The sequence below is a fragment of the Melanostigma gelatinosum genome (genome assembly GCF_949748355.1).
Source record: "Melanostigma gelatinosum genome assembly, chromosome: 21".
NCBI lineage: Eukaryota > Metazoa > Chordata > Actinopteri > Perciformes > Zoarcidae > Melanostigma > Melanostigma gelatinosum.
In genome coordinates, this window is record NC_136654.1 from 17749798 (window position 1) to 17766230 (window position 16433).

General features: G+C 45.2%; 1 protein-coding gene across 3 annotated transcripts in view; it reads left to right on the plus strand.

Annotated features, from left to right (window-relative positions):
• Window positions 1-1627: 1627 nt before the first annotated feature.
• The window catches only part of ctbp2l (C-terminal binding protein 2, like), a 78461-nt gene continuing 63655 nt past the window's right edge, over window positions 1628-16433 (plus strand). For all 3 annotated transcript variants that reach the window (XM_079293697.1, XM_079293698.1, XM_079293700.1), the window contains exon 1: window positions 1628-1992. The gene's annotated coding sequence lies outside the window, so the exon portion shown is untranslated. The remainder of the gene's footprint in view (window positions 1993-16433) is intronic.

The window sequence follows — 16433 nt, forward strand, 5'->3', positions numbered from 1 at the left end:
AGCATGGGTTAGTCCAGCATGTACAACACAGTCAAACTATATTCCGCGTCGCTAAATCCAATTGTCTGACGTTACCGAAGCCACAGCGCTACTGGCAGAATAATCCCTGCAGAGGAATCAAATGAAGTCCCAACATATGTTCTGTGTTCTTACCAAACACGTGTAAGCACATCTCTACTTACAGCTACAAGGCTTACTCACTTGACTGTATTGTTCCATGAGCTTTCATCCAGCAGTATCCCACTGTGATCAATTTGAAGGAAAACCATGAATTGTATATCAAATAAGGGTCAAACAGACAGGCTCGTACAGGTCCCCATAATGTCTGAGTATTCGGAATACTATGAATTATAGATTCACTGCAGACATGAGCAGCACTGACAAATACATAATTCCAAGTGGGGACATTATAAGCATCATAAGTATCTCAACAAATGTTTCATTCTTTATTTGCCCAGATTTTGAAAAATGGGCATATCCATCTCTAAAACCACCCAATGCTGGTTTTTATACTTTTTCTATTTAAGACTTTGTCGTCTGGATTGGTTTTGGGTGAATTCACCCAACTTACCAAATGGTATATTTTACAGTTGCCCCTTAAGGTATCTGTCTGTGAAGACCGTTTTGGTTTGTGTTAATCCACTTCATCAAGTTCAATTGTCACATATTGTATTGTACACAGTGAAATGTAACCTCTCTTTTGAAAAGAGCTTTCTGATGCGATGAAGTTAAATCTACTTAAACCTGCAATAATTGTGTTTTTATGTTCACCAGCTGGTCACTAACTTTGTCTGCAGTTTTGTGCTCGGCAGATCGTGTACAGTAGTTTTTCTTTTTTACTGAAAACAGCTGCCTACTGAGCCTGAAATCAAATCTGGTGAGAGCTGCGGCACTTTAGACGGTACAGTTGTGGTGTCATGGTGGCCCACTGGTTAAAACAGTAATCACAACAGCCACAGCTTCATGTCATCCGGCCAGCTATGTCATAAAATTCTTGTCTGCAGAGCGACACGTTGTCCTTTGACCCATTGTTCACACAAACATTTTGATTAGGGCAGCTTTAAAGTTACAGTTCCAAAAATAAAACAGCAAAAAGTCTCTCCAGAAGCAGTGTCCACAGACCTCACAGTAGACCGTTTTAATTGGGACTATGTGTTGATTAAAAAAAAAAAAGAGATTGCTGGATTACTCACAGTAACGGTAATGTTTTTTTCTAATGTTAAATACCATCAAATGAAATGAAGGGATGGCTATCACAGCAAATGAAACCCAAACTACCTGCATGGCTGAATAAGTACTATTTTCTATGACTCTTTAAGGTGATTATCGTTGGTAAGAATTTGTAAACACACAACAAAAGGGATAAAGTCATTCCTGAGGATAACAACAAGATTTCACAATTGAGCAGATAGTTTTTGCTAACCAAGTGAGCAGAAGGTGTGTATTAGTGGTGGGGTGGGGGAGGAGGAGGAAGAGGAGGAGGGGGCTATTTCTTCTTCTTGGTTTATGTCATTGGTTTATACGACCCAAGACCCCGCCTTGATAGAAAAAGAGAGTTAGAGTGACTGCAGCCAAAAATAGGGGAGAGTGAGAGAGAGAGAGAGAGAGAGAGAGAGGGAAAAAATAAAGCAGTGAAACAGTTAGAGAGAACACCTACTCGGCGTTTACGAAAAAAAATACGCTTGGCCCTATTTTAATAAGTCAAAGACGCGTATGACACATTGTAGCCAGTTCCCTGTGAGGTAATCACTCTCTATCCGACCGCTGCTTCCCATCTTTTTTCTTCTCAAAGAAACCGCTTTTGTAGCGCGCGCTGAGGATTAATAAGGTGGAATCAGAATTACTCCAAAATCTTCCCATGAAACATTTCTCCCCGAAGCGGATGATGCTGCCGCTGCCGCCGCCACTGACGACGTGTGCCTAACAAAAAAAAAAAAAAAAAAAAAAAAAAAAGTCGGGTTCTCAACTTGCGACCAGACGCCATTCATCCAGGTAAGACCGCATTAACAGAAGCAACACCGCTTTGCATGTTTAATTCAGTTAATTTATTTTTTTGTTGCAATAGTTACACTGGCTGCACTGTCGGGTTTCAGGTCCGCATACCAGATTGTAGCCATGTGTGTCCACCTTACTGCGCCACGAAGATGGGGGAATGGTCGGGTGGGTTTTGTACCCTGCACTCGGGCAAACACACGGGCATTATTTAGCGTAACTGTCAAATGTTGACACGAAACAGCCCGCGTTTCCCCCTGCAACGCCGCTATTAGTCTCCCTTCACATTTTTACATTGCAATGGTATTCGGCAAAAGACGCCGAGGCTGTGCTGTTTTCGCTCGCAAACGAGACCCCATACGGAGTGTGGAGGTTCAACATAATAGGAAGTGCATTATTAGAGTGTGTGTGTTGAATGCTTGCGGAGTTGTGTGTGTGCTTTCCAGTGAGGCTATTCGCTCATAAATCCTCTTAATACCTCACACTTGACCCTTCTGACTGAGTTTTTTTTAGGACAATAATGTTGTGAAAGACGTCATCCTGTGTAATCTTCCGCGCCGCTGCTGCTGCTGCTGCTGAGCCTTTTTTTTTTTTTTTCTTCTTCTTCTTAAGCACAAATTACTGTGGTGCACATCTGCTGTCCGAGCTGCATCACTGACCCTTTTCTCATGTATTTGTTTAAGGACAATGTTAAGACGTTAAGCTGGTACACCTCATTACAGAGGATCAGAGGCTTCCTAAACTTCTTTTTTCTTTTTTTTTTTTAGTCCCAGGGACATACAAGTGATTAAAGCAGTGGATCAAGCACCTGCATTTGATGACATGTTGCCTCAAGGAATCCCACCTGAAAGGCTTTTGTAGTTCAGTGTGGAGAGCTGCAGATCTGAATGTTTGCAGAGACTGTGTGGAGATAAGAACTTCATCCCTTTTGCAGCCTCTTGTTGTTGTTAAGTGAGTGAAATGCAGGTGAAACCCAACCTCATGTTTCTCCCCTGGAGGCTCCAAGCATGTGACTTTTAAAACCGCTGGAGGAATAATGGACAGATTTTTTTTCCTTTTTTCTTTGTAGTTCCCACTCTGGGACACCTTGTTGCATTTTACTCGGGCTAATTCATCTTGTTTATAGCTGTCGAGCTGATATTTGCAGTGAGGATTTAGCACTGTAGCTGTCTGTGTAAACTTAAAAAAAAAAAAAAAAAAGGTTGAGGAGAGTGCATCTCATGTTCACAGCCACTGTTAGGTGCAGCCAGTGTTTGAATTGAGCCGCTAATTGCTGTGTGTTAATTACACACACTGAAGTATTCTTACACATCATTGGGCTAATTAATTCACTGATTACTCCGAAAATATGACAACAGGACAAGTGTTGGATTAATGAAGAACGAGGGTTTATCTTCACGTTCTTATAGCTCATCATTGCAAACATCAGTCTCTGGTTCCTGTCGGCAAAGATCATTTCTAACCTTTCAAAAGTGATCTCGGCATAATCAAAGTGTGTCATTTACAAATAGGAACTTGGATTGTTAGTCGCGCTATAGGGAAGTCAACACGAAGACAATTTGTTTTTGATGCCGGCAAGCTGATGAGGGGATGACCTTGGTAAAGCAGCTCTTTGTCTGGGTAATATGTATGTATCGGACGAGGAAGGTGTGTGTGTGCGCCTGAAGGAATATAAGGCCACTACAGATGTGTGCAGCTCGGACATCTGCTCTGTTGTCGGGGGCCATTGTCAAAGGAAGCAGTTAAGATGGTGGGCAGTGCGGCACAACAGGGCTCCCTTGTCAGAAGGCTCCATTAAACTGTTCCAGTCACCAGTGCAGTCACAATCGTTACTGCTCCACAGTGGATCTGTTTTCTCTCTCTTTTGGACAATCAATTCTTCATTCATACCCAACAAACTTGCCATACATAAGTTGTAATACCCCCCCCCCTCCCCCTTTCCCCCCCTCACCTTCCCCCTCCATTTCCTTTGAGAGGGTGTTATCGTTAAGAATTGCGACTGTAGTATTTCCCGGAGAGGAAATTGAACCGACTCAGTTAGTCGGCCCCGTGAAGAGCCCGCCCTCTGCCATCCTCTCCTGCGTTGCCGAGCAGCACCCTATCACTCAAGGCAATTGAACGTCTCTAGGGGGACCTCTGTTAGCCCCGTGCAGTATTTATTACCATCCATCATCCCGCGACCCTCGCTCTACGGGTGAATAACAGAGGCTGCTAAGTTCTGTGTTAGAAAAGTTCCTTCGCCAGCGACCATTAGAAGGGATTTATGGAGGCAGCTTCCCTGGAAGTGCTGTGAAAGCGAGACGGAGCGTGTTTCAGGGTCCCCCCCCCCCCCCCCACGTACCCGTCGGGCTGCGGTGCCAAATATGTCACGGGTGAAATTCTGACTGGTTGAAGAGGCGCCTGAACTTCTCTTTTCCCTTTTCTAGTTTTGTCTCCTTCATTGGTTTCAGGGCTCAAATTACTAGACTGGCAGAAAATGAATCTGCAATTTAGCGAATTGATTAACTGTTAAAGTGATTTATCAAACTAAAATGCTCAACGTTTGATCGTTCCAACCTCTTAGTTGTGAAGATGTGCTGCTTTTCTCTCTTGCATATCATTGTTAATTTAATATTATTATTTTTTTGGGCTGTTTGTTGCACAACTAAAGCAATGAGAAGAGGTGACGCTGAGCTTTTGGAAGTTGTTTTGGGCGTTTTTCAGATTTTCTAGGCTAAACAATCACCACATTAACAGATAATCAAAGTAATCATTTGTCTTATACTGTGTTTGTTTGATCTAAACAAGTAGAAGAGGCAGTGCATCAGCCCTCAGTCATATTACCGTAATGTACCCATACATGTGCATTACATACATTGTGGTTACACAATTCAGTTCCAATATTTACAGCATTATAAAGCCAGCATATAAAGCAAATACCTCTCTATATGCAGAGCAGTTATTTCCTTTGTAGCAAGTCTTACAGCGGAGATAGTAACGATAATAATCGAATACTCACCACAGGCTGTAATAAGGGTCATTTAATGTATGCACACTGTGCTACTGAGCTGGTAAACCCTGCCTCCATGTCGTCTTGAATGAATCTGAGCGTGCGTATTAGTACATCTGTGTGTGTGCTCACTACCTCTTGATATAGTCTTTGATCCTGCAGAGATGAAATGGATTCTTTGTTTCCTGAGTCTTTCCTCTCGGATGAGACTGTTTGTTTGTCAGAGTTGAAAACAATCGGGATGCATCTCGATTGCGGCGTAAATGAACGCCGTGCCGCGCTCCTTTTTAGGTCAATTTGAAAATGTGTTTTTAATTGGTCTCCGAAGGGTTAAAAAAATATATATATATTTGCTTCTCTGCCTTTCCTCAAGTGTCTGCACGATGTGACTGTGTTGAGCCGAGGAGCCCGGGAGCAGCGGTGTTCATTTGAAGCCCGGCGAACGTGCTCATTATCTCCAACCAAAGGCAAGATTGATTTACCGGGAGCTGAAAGCCGGGGTGATTCTTGAGAAACCCCAAAAAAAAGACCCACGGAGGTGAACGGATCAAGACAGTAATTCGTGCAGCGGGTTGCTCTCTTGGTCAAAAAGAATACGTTTAAAGCCGAGCCCTACTCAGGGCAAGTGAAGGTGTCATCAGTCAGCCGGAGCTACTCTCTCTCTCTCTCTCTCTCATGGCTTCAGAACTCATCCAACCTTTAGAAAATGGGATATTGAAAAGATATCTCAAAGAAACATTTTGCCAGTCATTCCCATTTCTTTGCTTCTCTGTTCTCCCGATGCACTCTTCATCTTCACTTTTTAGCACATAGAAAAGTGTGGGTGTGCGGGGGGGGGGGGCTTATCAGGTCCCCCCCCCCCCCCCCCCCCCCCCCGTCATCGCCTGCTCCCCCTTTGCTATACTTTCCTTGACAGTGCCAGCGGTTGTGTTTTGGTGGAGCTACACAGGAGTAAAGGATAATTGGAGCCGTGCACGTCTTTTTCATGGTAACGTTGGAAAGTGGAACCCCGTGCCAGCGCTATTCTCTGTACCGCAACAAAGGGACGAGATCCAGCGATAGGGCTCGCATAAGAGATCTACAGTATTCTCCAACACAAACACAAGTATTTATTCTGACTGGAATGGTAGAGAGCTGAACCTCGTGTGGTTTCGGCGTTGGCGAGCAGGTTTTTCTGCAGTTACTGGATTGGGTGTAACAGTCGCTGTGTTGTTTTAATCTCTACATTAGTATGAGGGGAGAGTGAGGTGGCCATGTAATAAAGTGGAAGCACATTGTCTTTTAGCCACGTTAAAAAGGTTAAGTGACCCTTGTTCATTAGCCCCCCGATGGCGCCGTCAAAGTCGGTCCCGTTAGCGGTACGGTACGGTGTCGTTGGCGAAGCAGCAGCACAGCAATTAGAGTTATTAATTATTTTCCTACAACTTCATACTCTTTCATTTAATGCATATTAATTGATGTGCTCCCGAACCCACACTCGCGTAATCCACCAAGGATTTCTCAAAGGCGAGCACAAAAGGCTTTTATTATCTGAAGCAGGAAGTGGTCTTTTGGGACGTGAAGGGGCCCCGCTCAACTGTGTATTACATTATGAAACAGACGTAAGTGAAATGAAATTACAACATATCATCGGCGCGGTGAAGGATCCTGTTGAATAATTACCTCGGCAGAGCCATTGTTGTAATGTCGGACTCGTTCTTTTGAATGTGATGGGGGGGGGGTTATGAAGTCCTCCCGCAGAGGGGAGTGAAACCCGGTTTCAAGGTTAAACTGTGTGAAGGCCGAATGTTTGGGAAGGGTGGATTAATTTCATGTCCCCTAATGTGATTTGCAATATCTCCTCCTCTGCTGCCCTTGGTTTCTTTGGAGATGTACGAGCCTGATGAGAGCCGGGGGGGGGGTCTGCATTTCTAAGTGTTTACAGGACCACTAAATGGAATCACGGGAGATGATGCACGCCATACAAATTTGCCATCACTCCCCAGTCCCCGTCTCATTACGGAGTACAAATTCAGCAGATATCCTTCTGGTGCACGGTCGAGAAAATGAGCTTTCTCTCACACATGCAAGCGTTCTTGCACGCAAACACAAGATTGGGGATGGGTTAGGGGTGGTGGTTCCTGGAAAATCACTGCATCATTAATTGCAGGCTGGGCTATATGAAGAGAGGGGGGGGGGGGGGGGGGAGGACCACCACAATAACGGCAGATCTCTTGCTGCTCGGGCGGCCTAAGACTCGACACTTTATCACACACTATCTGAAGCTTATCCACGGCCCAGGTCATGAATCTGTTGGGTTGACTCGTTTCTGGCAAATTCTACGTTGTACATATGTCTTCATGGATATGCGCGCATTTCACACGGCACCATTGGGGGTGGGTATCACTTGTTAGCATTTAGTCCCCACTGTGTCTACTTCACTTTAAAACCTCACAGCTGACATGCAACATCAGTGATTGAAAAATCAAAGCGATACCCGCTTGTGCTGCTCAGATGCACCATATAGATTGTGACAAAATATTGTGTTGTTAGGTGAAATAGGTTATCCATAAAACATCAACGTTAGGCTCTAAAACATGTCCAAAAAAACCCACAGCAATAATTGTAATGTGATATTTCTGTTATTCTTTTATAATGCAGATAAGGATGAATTTCCATGGATTTTAAACACTTGAGTATTGAATCACCAGCCAGTAGGAGCAAGGACATGAATGCTCACTGGTATCCCTTTCTGCAGAAATTGCCAAAATACGTAGAACTCCTACCTGTAGTTGTAGCTTGTTCTCTCTTGTGATCGTATTTTTTTGTTTCTCTGTGCAACCTGTGTGCTCCACCAAATAAATCCTACCATCTGGTGCTGAGCCCAGCGTGCTCCAGCAAGCTCAACCACACACTGTTCTAATCCTTGACACCGTCAGCGGGATGGGGCTCTGCGACAGCATAGGCGTGCAGTTGTGGGCAGAATTAACCGGCGACAGTTATCATGATTGCGGAATTTTTTTTTAATCACTTCTCAGATTCACCGTTTTGTGTGCTTTTCGGAGACGTCGCTCTCACACTGTCGATGCCACAATCCGCTCCAATATCGACAATAATGATTAGCAGCAACACAACCCGACCGTGCTCTCGCACTAAGAGCGAGAACAGGAGCGTCAAAGTGATCCCTCTGTGTGGAAGGACACAGTTACTTAGCGCACTACTTCGAGGCATCGTTAAGTGGCCCCTTTTTGCCAAAATTACAAAATAGAGAATTGAATGTCTGAGGAGAACACGTACTCATTCAGTCACTAGGTATTTTTCCAAAGAGATGGTGCCTTTTTTTTGTCAGAAAAGCGTCTGAAAAGACGTCCTCATGTGTTGGTCCTTGAATGTTAGCGGTGCATGAGGTTTGCCACAGTGGGCTGTATCGTCTCTGTTAGAACAACTTGCACAGTTGTTAAGACTCACACCCTGCGACGGGCCCGGTGGGCCGCTGACGGTTTGGGGTGTTAGTCGAGTAAATGTAGGAAATCGTATATATGCATGCTTGAAAATTGGTTTTCAGTGGATATGTGTAGGAATAGAATTACCCTCCTCTTGCCCCCCCCCCCCCCCTCCTCCTCTCGCAGACAGTATTTTCATGTCTGTGTCACGTTGGCTGCTTTAGTTCTCCAGTGAAATCTCATCTTGTTCCCCCGTGAAAAGAGCAAGGAGAGAAGTGCATACAAATGCTGTTTCAGGTGTCCGCAGCAGAACGTCTTCGTATCTACAAACCTCTCCCAGGACGTTGTGCCGGGGACGGCCCTGCCACCTCTCGCATGCACCTAAACACGCTTCACGGAAACAATCCATGTCTTCCATTAAGCTGTGATGCAGTCATTGCGCCGTGCATCGAGTTGCTGCTCCTTTTCCTCCGGGTTTCCAGGAGAAGATATATTTCAATAAGCTCAGTGTCACCTTTGCTTGCAGTGAGTGAACTCTGTTTTTTGTTGTTGTTGTTCTCAGATTGCTTCCTCTCCGAGCTGAAGTTCTGACTCCCCACTTTGGCCAATTGTTGAGGCGTTTTCAGACAAACAACTGCGCTTAACCAGGCACCCGGCAGCACCGGGTTTATTTTGCGATTCCGCTGCCCAGAATTGAGACGCAAGAGAAAATGATTGCAACTGTTAAAACTTTCCAGATTTATACAATCGTGACTCAAAAGGTGTGAAAACACTCCACGTGGGGTCTTGGCGTTCGTTCTGTTCGGAGAATGACGGTCCGCTCCCTCGCACTTTCCAATCGCTCGTCCCGTCTCTTGCCTTTTTCCTCCTCCTCAAGTTTCCATCTCCGTTCCCCCCTCCACCCAGTGAAGGTCTCATTGCTTATGTAACGCTTCGAAACATTTGTGCAGCATTAGGGGAAGTCAGGCATGCCAAAGCTGTGCAAAACGTCCCTCTGTGCGCCCCGTAGAGGTGGGACAGATGGCAACCCTCGTTCCCAGTCTTGTAAACTGCCTGTGACAGAAGAGATGGCACACACACACACACACACACACACACACACACACACACACACACACACACACACACACACACACACACACACAGCTGAACTCATCAGCTCATCAGCGAGATGCTTATTCTCGCCGCATTGTTTTTAGCTGTTAATTACAGCACAGCTTTTTTTTATTGGTAGCAAATTCATGGGAAAGTTGATAACCACTGTGGCGGAGCTCCACCTGTGATCCCGGTCGTAGCTCGCCCCTAAACAAAGGCTATCAGACTCTTGCATTGGATCATCCATCACGTCGTTAAAGAAGGTGACCCGGAGTTGCTTTCTAATTCAGTCGTTAATCACCGCCACAGCAGAGTGTCGGGGCACTTTCACTTTGTCGTCCCCCCCCCCCTTTTTAACAACTCTCTGGGCAGAGTCCATTACGGAGTAAACAGACTGCGAAGCGCTGAAGAAACGAATGGAGATGCCCAGCGCAGAACCCCCAGAGGTGGGATCAAATGGCGAGCTGGGTGATGATGAGGGATGTTTATGGCTGGCACTCTATTAAGAGGAGGCTCTTCCCTGCTGGCGCGTAATGAGCATCTACCTCGTGAAACGGTTCTTTCTGAGGCTTTTTTCCCTCACTCTGAATTACCGGTCATTTCCATCAGAACGTGCACTAATTGCTCTCAGCGGCGAGTCGGGAGCCACCGATAGAGAGGATGAGTTTTTAGGGTAACTTGGCAAGGTGACTGGCTTATGGCAACATTAGACATGTTGAATTTGAATAAATCTCCCAACACCATATTTCCCCCTTTTGTGTGTTAACGAGAGCCAGTTATGTCCTTGGAGGATGATATTTCAGGCCTGAACTCCTCTTCGTTTCTCTGTGCACACGGGAACGCCTCCTCCAGATGTCCCCCACCGCGGGAGGCAGTGAGGCACATGAATGAGGCTCACCGCCAACCACACACACACATACACACAAACATGGACACAGTCAGATCACCTGATGGCGGGGGCCACTTCAGCTGACCTGTTACAAAATACGCCAAGAGCAATAAGGGCAGAAATAAGACTGCAAAGCGTTGTACGTTGTTTCTATGAAAGAGAGAGTTAAATATTGCAGCAGTGTGTGTGAGAGAGGGAGAGGAAAAACATCTCAGAAAGGAGAATGTTTTCGGAAACCGCAGACAATGTACCATCTGCACGCGGCGGGGTGTGTGAGCGACACCGGACTACTGCTGTGAGGAACTATTGCATTGTTATTAAATGGCTGTTGCCTCACTGGCAGCCATATTAAAGGCTCAGATCCTGTGCCTGATGCAAGGCAACCAGGAAGAGAGAAGAGGGGGTGGGGGGGGGGGTTAAAAAAAAACCAACAGCCTGGCCTTCTGGACATGGTGACACGACGTGCAGCTGCGATGGCACCGATTAGAAGACTGCAGTACAACAATTCTTCAAAATGAAAAGGCAGAAAAGAGGCTTTTTCTTCTTCTTCTTCATCACTCTCTCCTTCTCCTCTAACTTCTCTACCTCCCTCTCCCCGCCCACCACCTCTCAGCATCTTATGCAAAGTGCAGCGAGAGGACAGCTTTTTATTTTTTTCTTGTACTCCGAAGCGATGGCTTAAGAAATGCAAATAGAGCAGCTCAAGTCTTGTTGATGGGGGGGGGGGGGGGGGGGGGGTCAGATTTATCTTTCATATGAAACTTCGAAACTTCTCCTCACGTTAACGTAAGTCACTCTAGTAACCCTCGAGCAGTTAATCTGCTAAAATGAACTTCATCTCACACTTGCCACAGTCATGTGTCTCTCTCTCTCTCTTCATGAGTCCTGATCCACTCGTGTAGACTTATTGCTGCTCCGTGCCCTTTGAGCACTGAACTAGTGCATGAAAGAGTAAAAGTTGATTAGCTCCCGTTGCTCTCCCTCATCTCATTCCCTCACACTCAGGGCGGTAAAATGACTCTTGAGATTGTGCGCTCTGCTAACAGTTTCTTGTTAACTTTCTTTGTGCCAGAGGTTATTGAATGCATCGTTGCGGACTTCGTCTGTGCAGCTTTGGAAGAAATGCGTTTGAAGAGATTTTTTTTTCTTTCCTCCAAATGTTTTTTGACTCTGAACAAACTGAAGGCTTTTTGACAATTGTCAGGGATTTTTTCATTCTGTCCAGCCTGCTCTAGTTACCTCTGGTGCATCCCCTCAGTCTAAAAGGCCAGATTGGAAAAAAATAAATCATTATTCATCATATTTATGTGTGTTTTTTCTCTTTATTTTCTGGCCACTAAATTGAAATAAACAGAAGCAGGCAATTATGTTAACAATCGTTAAGTTAATGTGTCTTGGCAAGTGGCATGAAGCATATGTTTCTACATTGTTGAACAGCATTTCTTCAGACAAATCACAGGTTCAGGAGCCAGATGTAGCACAACTGGTTAAATTGAGTTCACAGCATGTTCAGGCGATATGTGGCTCCTACATGGAGGAGACAAGAGAGGACCAGGTATTTACCTGCCCTTGAGAATATTATAAGTATTTTTCCACCTGGATGTAAACACTTGGGGAGAAAAATGTATTCATATTTAGTGACGCTTCAGTGGCTCGGTTAGTTCTCTCCCTTCTCCAGCAAGGAGAGGACAGGTGACTGCCCGTAAATGTGCTTGTGCGCTCGAGCTCCTCTGTTTTCCGAACCAAAGTTTCCAAGGGCCTGATTGTCGGAGGCCGTCGTCCTGCCTGACAGAACCTGACATTTGGAAAGGTCTCTCGGGAGGGTTTGTTTGTGGCGGCTTCAAATTACGGTGGCACAGAGGGGAACGGGAGGGAAAAAAAATATGGAGGAAGAAACCAGCTCCTGCTTATTCAAATGTCACTTCTACGAGGTGAATGCCTAAGCTAAGCATTACATGGGCATTTCTCACAATGGGGGGAAAAACCCATTTCTTTCCATATTTTATTCTGTGCATGTCTCTCGTCTTTGTTTGGCTCGGGCTGCGTTATTGGCAGCCGGCTTTAAGCCTCGTGAAGCTTTGCCAACAGCTTGACAGTAACCACAAACCATTTAGTTGTTTGTTTTTGTGTAGGTACGGACCGAAGGGCCAATCACTCGGGCCCTGTTTGGATTTGAGATTTATGAGGGACTATATATGCAGCGGTATAAAATACATATTCATTTTCAGGCTCTCCCACTCGCCATCCAAGTGCAGCAACGAAGTAGGAATCGCTTGAAGTACAGTCTGGGGGAGGAAAGCAGACAAGGAAAAATACCCCATTAGTGTTCAACAATTTGGCTATATGATGAGGGATTTCTATTCCCGTATGGAACAGTCTTTTGTCTTGTTTGCACTCAGCACACTTATGAGTGCATATGTGACTCTGCCTGTCACTGGCCTTTTTCATTTTTTTAAACAAGGATGAGTAGACCAAAATACACTGCGTGTCCCTCGGTGATTATCGTCAAATGTCACTCGGAGGAGGAGGAGGAGGAGGAGGAGGAGGAGGAGGAGGAGGAGGAGGAGGAGGAGGAGGAGGAGGAGGAGGAGGAGGAGGAGGAGGAGGAGGAGGAGGAGGAGGAGGAGGAGGAGGAGGAGGAGGAGGAGGAGGAGGAGGAGGAGGAGGAGGAGGAGGAGGAGGAGGAGGAGGAGGAGGAGGAGGAGGAGGAGGAGGAGGAGGAGGAGGAGGAGATCGCTTCTCCTTCACAAATAGCTGATGACACATTTTGGATTAAGCCCTCACAAGTCATGCCAGCTGCTGCAATCAGATGACAAGTACCTCCGTTTCCTCGTGTCTTAATCTGTTTCAGATGCTCCCAGCTTCACAGATATAACTGGGAATATTCCTCACCCAGCCGCTGCCTGCAAATGTCAACAAATGATGTGCCTCAAGTAGGGCTGGGCGATATGGCCTAAAAAAAAAATCTCCGATTTTTTTACAAAAAATCCGATTCACGATTTAAATCGATTTTTTTCCCCCAAAATTTTTTGCAGATGACAGAAGCTGTTGAAAACAATTTTTTCTTTTATTTTGTGATGATTTTCCCAAGTAGGTTGATAAAAATAAAGTGCAAACAAAACCTGAACATTGTAGAAAGGTGCCTGTAGTATACAAAAAGTATTTGGTCACTCTTTTGTTTGCCTGAATCATTTAAATATAAAATTAAATTAAACATAACATTAAATGGCATTAAATAGTAGCCTTCCATTGTAAACAACTGTGCAAATGTAACTTTTTACAGTAAGCTTTTCTAACTGAATACACTGATACAAACACAGCATGAAATAAAATGTATATGACCCTTTAACATTCACATTTTCAAAAGTGCAACATCTGATCTAACATCAACATAACATATTTTGCACAGTAAATAAGTGCATGTAAACAAAATCAAGTGCATTCACAACATAACCAACAGTATTAAACAGTAGTGCATGTTTTTTCTAAATATTTTTTGCCAGGAAGACAAGCCTGTCTACTACCTCTGGCTTCAGGCATGCACGGTGGCATGTAACAATGCCCCCCCCACACACTGAAAAGCCTCTCAGAGGGGGCACTTGTAGCTGGCACAGAGAGGTATTTCTTTGCTAAAGTACTTAGCCTTGGAAAGTTAAGTTGGTGACGCTTCCACCAGTCAAGTGGATCGGTGTCTGGGTCAACCTGCTGGACCACAGGTCAGTTGTTGCGGAGTAGAATGACATCCCCTCCAGCTCCGCAGAGATCCTTTGGCGTGTACTATTGTACAGCCGAGGCAAGGCAACGTCAGAAAAATGTTTACGGCTTGGTAGCACGTACCTGGGGTCCAAAGCTTTGAGACGGTGAATAAACCCCGGCTTTTCCACGGTGTATATGGGCACCATATCTTTTGCGATATACATCGCGACTGCATCCGTGATGGCTTTCCACCGGGCACTCCTCTTCTCATGCGGAGTACAGTTGGTGAATGTCTCCAAAATGCTGGGTTGTTGTTGTGAGGTGGCGGCGGCGGCGGCCAGCAGTGAAGCTGCTGGCCGCCATTGTTTTAGTTTGTAAACAATGCGCGCGCACTCTACTACGGGAACCCAACGGGGGGGAGGGGTGGGGGCGATTTTCTCGATTTTCAATAAAACACATCGCCTTAAAGCACACATTCGAATTAATCGATTAAATCGATTTATCGCCCAGCCCTAGCCTCAAGTGACGCCTGCACTCGACAACTGTTTCCCTGAAAGGCATTTGCCCTTTTGCCTACTTTCCCATTTTTGTCCCACTGCCGTGACACATTTTATTGGATCCCTGTCTCGCCTGCGAGTGCACCACAAGGACTCGCAGCGATCGCCAAGCTGCTCCTGAACTTCAGTCGGCACAAATTCCCGCGTTGCCAAACACAGACTTTTTCAAACTCTGCTACTGCAAACAGAACATCTATTTTAACAGAGGCATTTCCCATAATTAAGCTAATGCATGCGAGAGTATGCTGGGGTGGCTCCCCTGATTAATGGAGCAATTACATAATCCATTACGCTGAATTATGAATGTGCTAATGATGAGCTCATGTTGGGGTAATGATTCCTGGAGTTTGCTTGTGTAAAATATGAAAAGGGAAGCGGAGAGGACTTTCTGTTGTTTGCAGATGTCCCCCTAATCACTAGGCGGTGAGGCTACAGAGGAAAAAGAAATGTGCTACGTCCTACGGAGAGTCGCTATTCCACCAGCACGGCTCATTGGTTCCCGTTGTCGAAGGACCGCCTCCCACTGTTCCCACTAACAATGGATGTTGTAGATTTGAGGATCTCCTGCTATGAAACACTGAAAGCCACGCACAATTCCAAACCATGTTTTCTGTAATTGTTTTGAGAGGAACATAAAGTGTGCAATTAAGAAAAAAACAAGTCCTACATAAAAAAAACGAGCCGCAGGATCACAGTTGGCGACTGAGCTCTGTCTTAATCCTCTCGGCCAAAACCGCCGTTGGCTTTGAAGCAATCATTTCTTGTTTACGTTCTCGTCTGTTTGCTGTGATTTCGTTTTCCTGGACGTGTCGAGCAGCAGACGCCTACGAATAGCTCTCATCTTCTTCAACAGTCTTGGACATTTGTTTTGAAGTAAACATCAGCTGGACACTCAATTCATCTAATCCACCATTGATCCGTTGATCAACTAATCGATGCTGCACCAGCTGATACTGTGTTTAGCCGGGTAGTGACAGTGGCCATGTCTGCTTTCATGCCAGAGGATCAATTTGTCTTTCTAAGCGTGCCGATGTAACTTCTGCGAAACGGCTAAATGCCCAAACATGGTTGCACAATTAGAGAAGCGTCATAAGTGTGTTGAATTGGGCAAAGGTGCAATATAATGCTTATGAATTCAACTTTATAGTTGTAAGAATACCAGTGTGTTAACTTTCAAACATTGCAGAGTAGTGTCATGGAAAAACAACCTCTCCCCTGTGTAGATAGATATGAAGATAACCTTTATAGACCGAAGCAGTTGCACAAGGATTTATACGTTTTTATCAATGGATATCATTCTACAGGTTGTGTGAGGAGAAGATGCCTGTGGTACTTGTAGCACGGTACGTTGTCCGTGTTTATTCTCTCACATCTACACGATGCGCTCATGCACAACGTCTGACGTCTGGCCTCTCTTGTGCTCGCTCTGGTTTCACTCGGGTGACACGCGCACAGTTGAAGCAGCACAACACTGACGGCATGCTCCGTGTGCAGGTGGGATCCTGTTGATATAAGAGGAAATAAAAGACCTGGCTCCTTAACTATTACATTTGTGAGAGTCACAAGACACCTGAGCTGCGCTGTTGTTCATTAAATTAAATGCATCCGTCGAACAGGTTTTTCCATCGGTTGTGATTTTTTTTTTTGGCACTTTCGGATGCTGCCAATTATCTCACAAAATCCCATCTGTTGTTGCAACAACCTCTTTTTAGTAAAATACAAATCTTTGAGCATTTGACAAGTCTTTAACTTTGCTCTCATCTACAGTGTTACTGTAATTACCCGTGACAAGA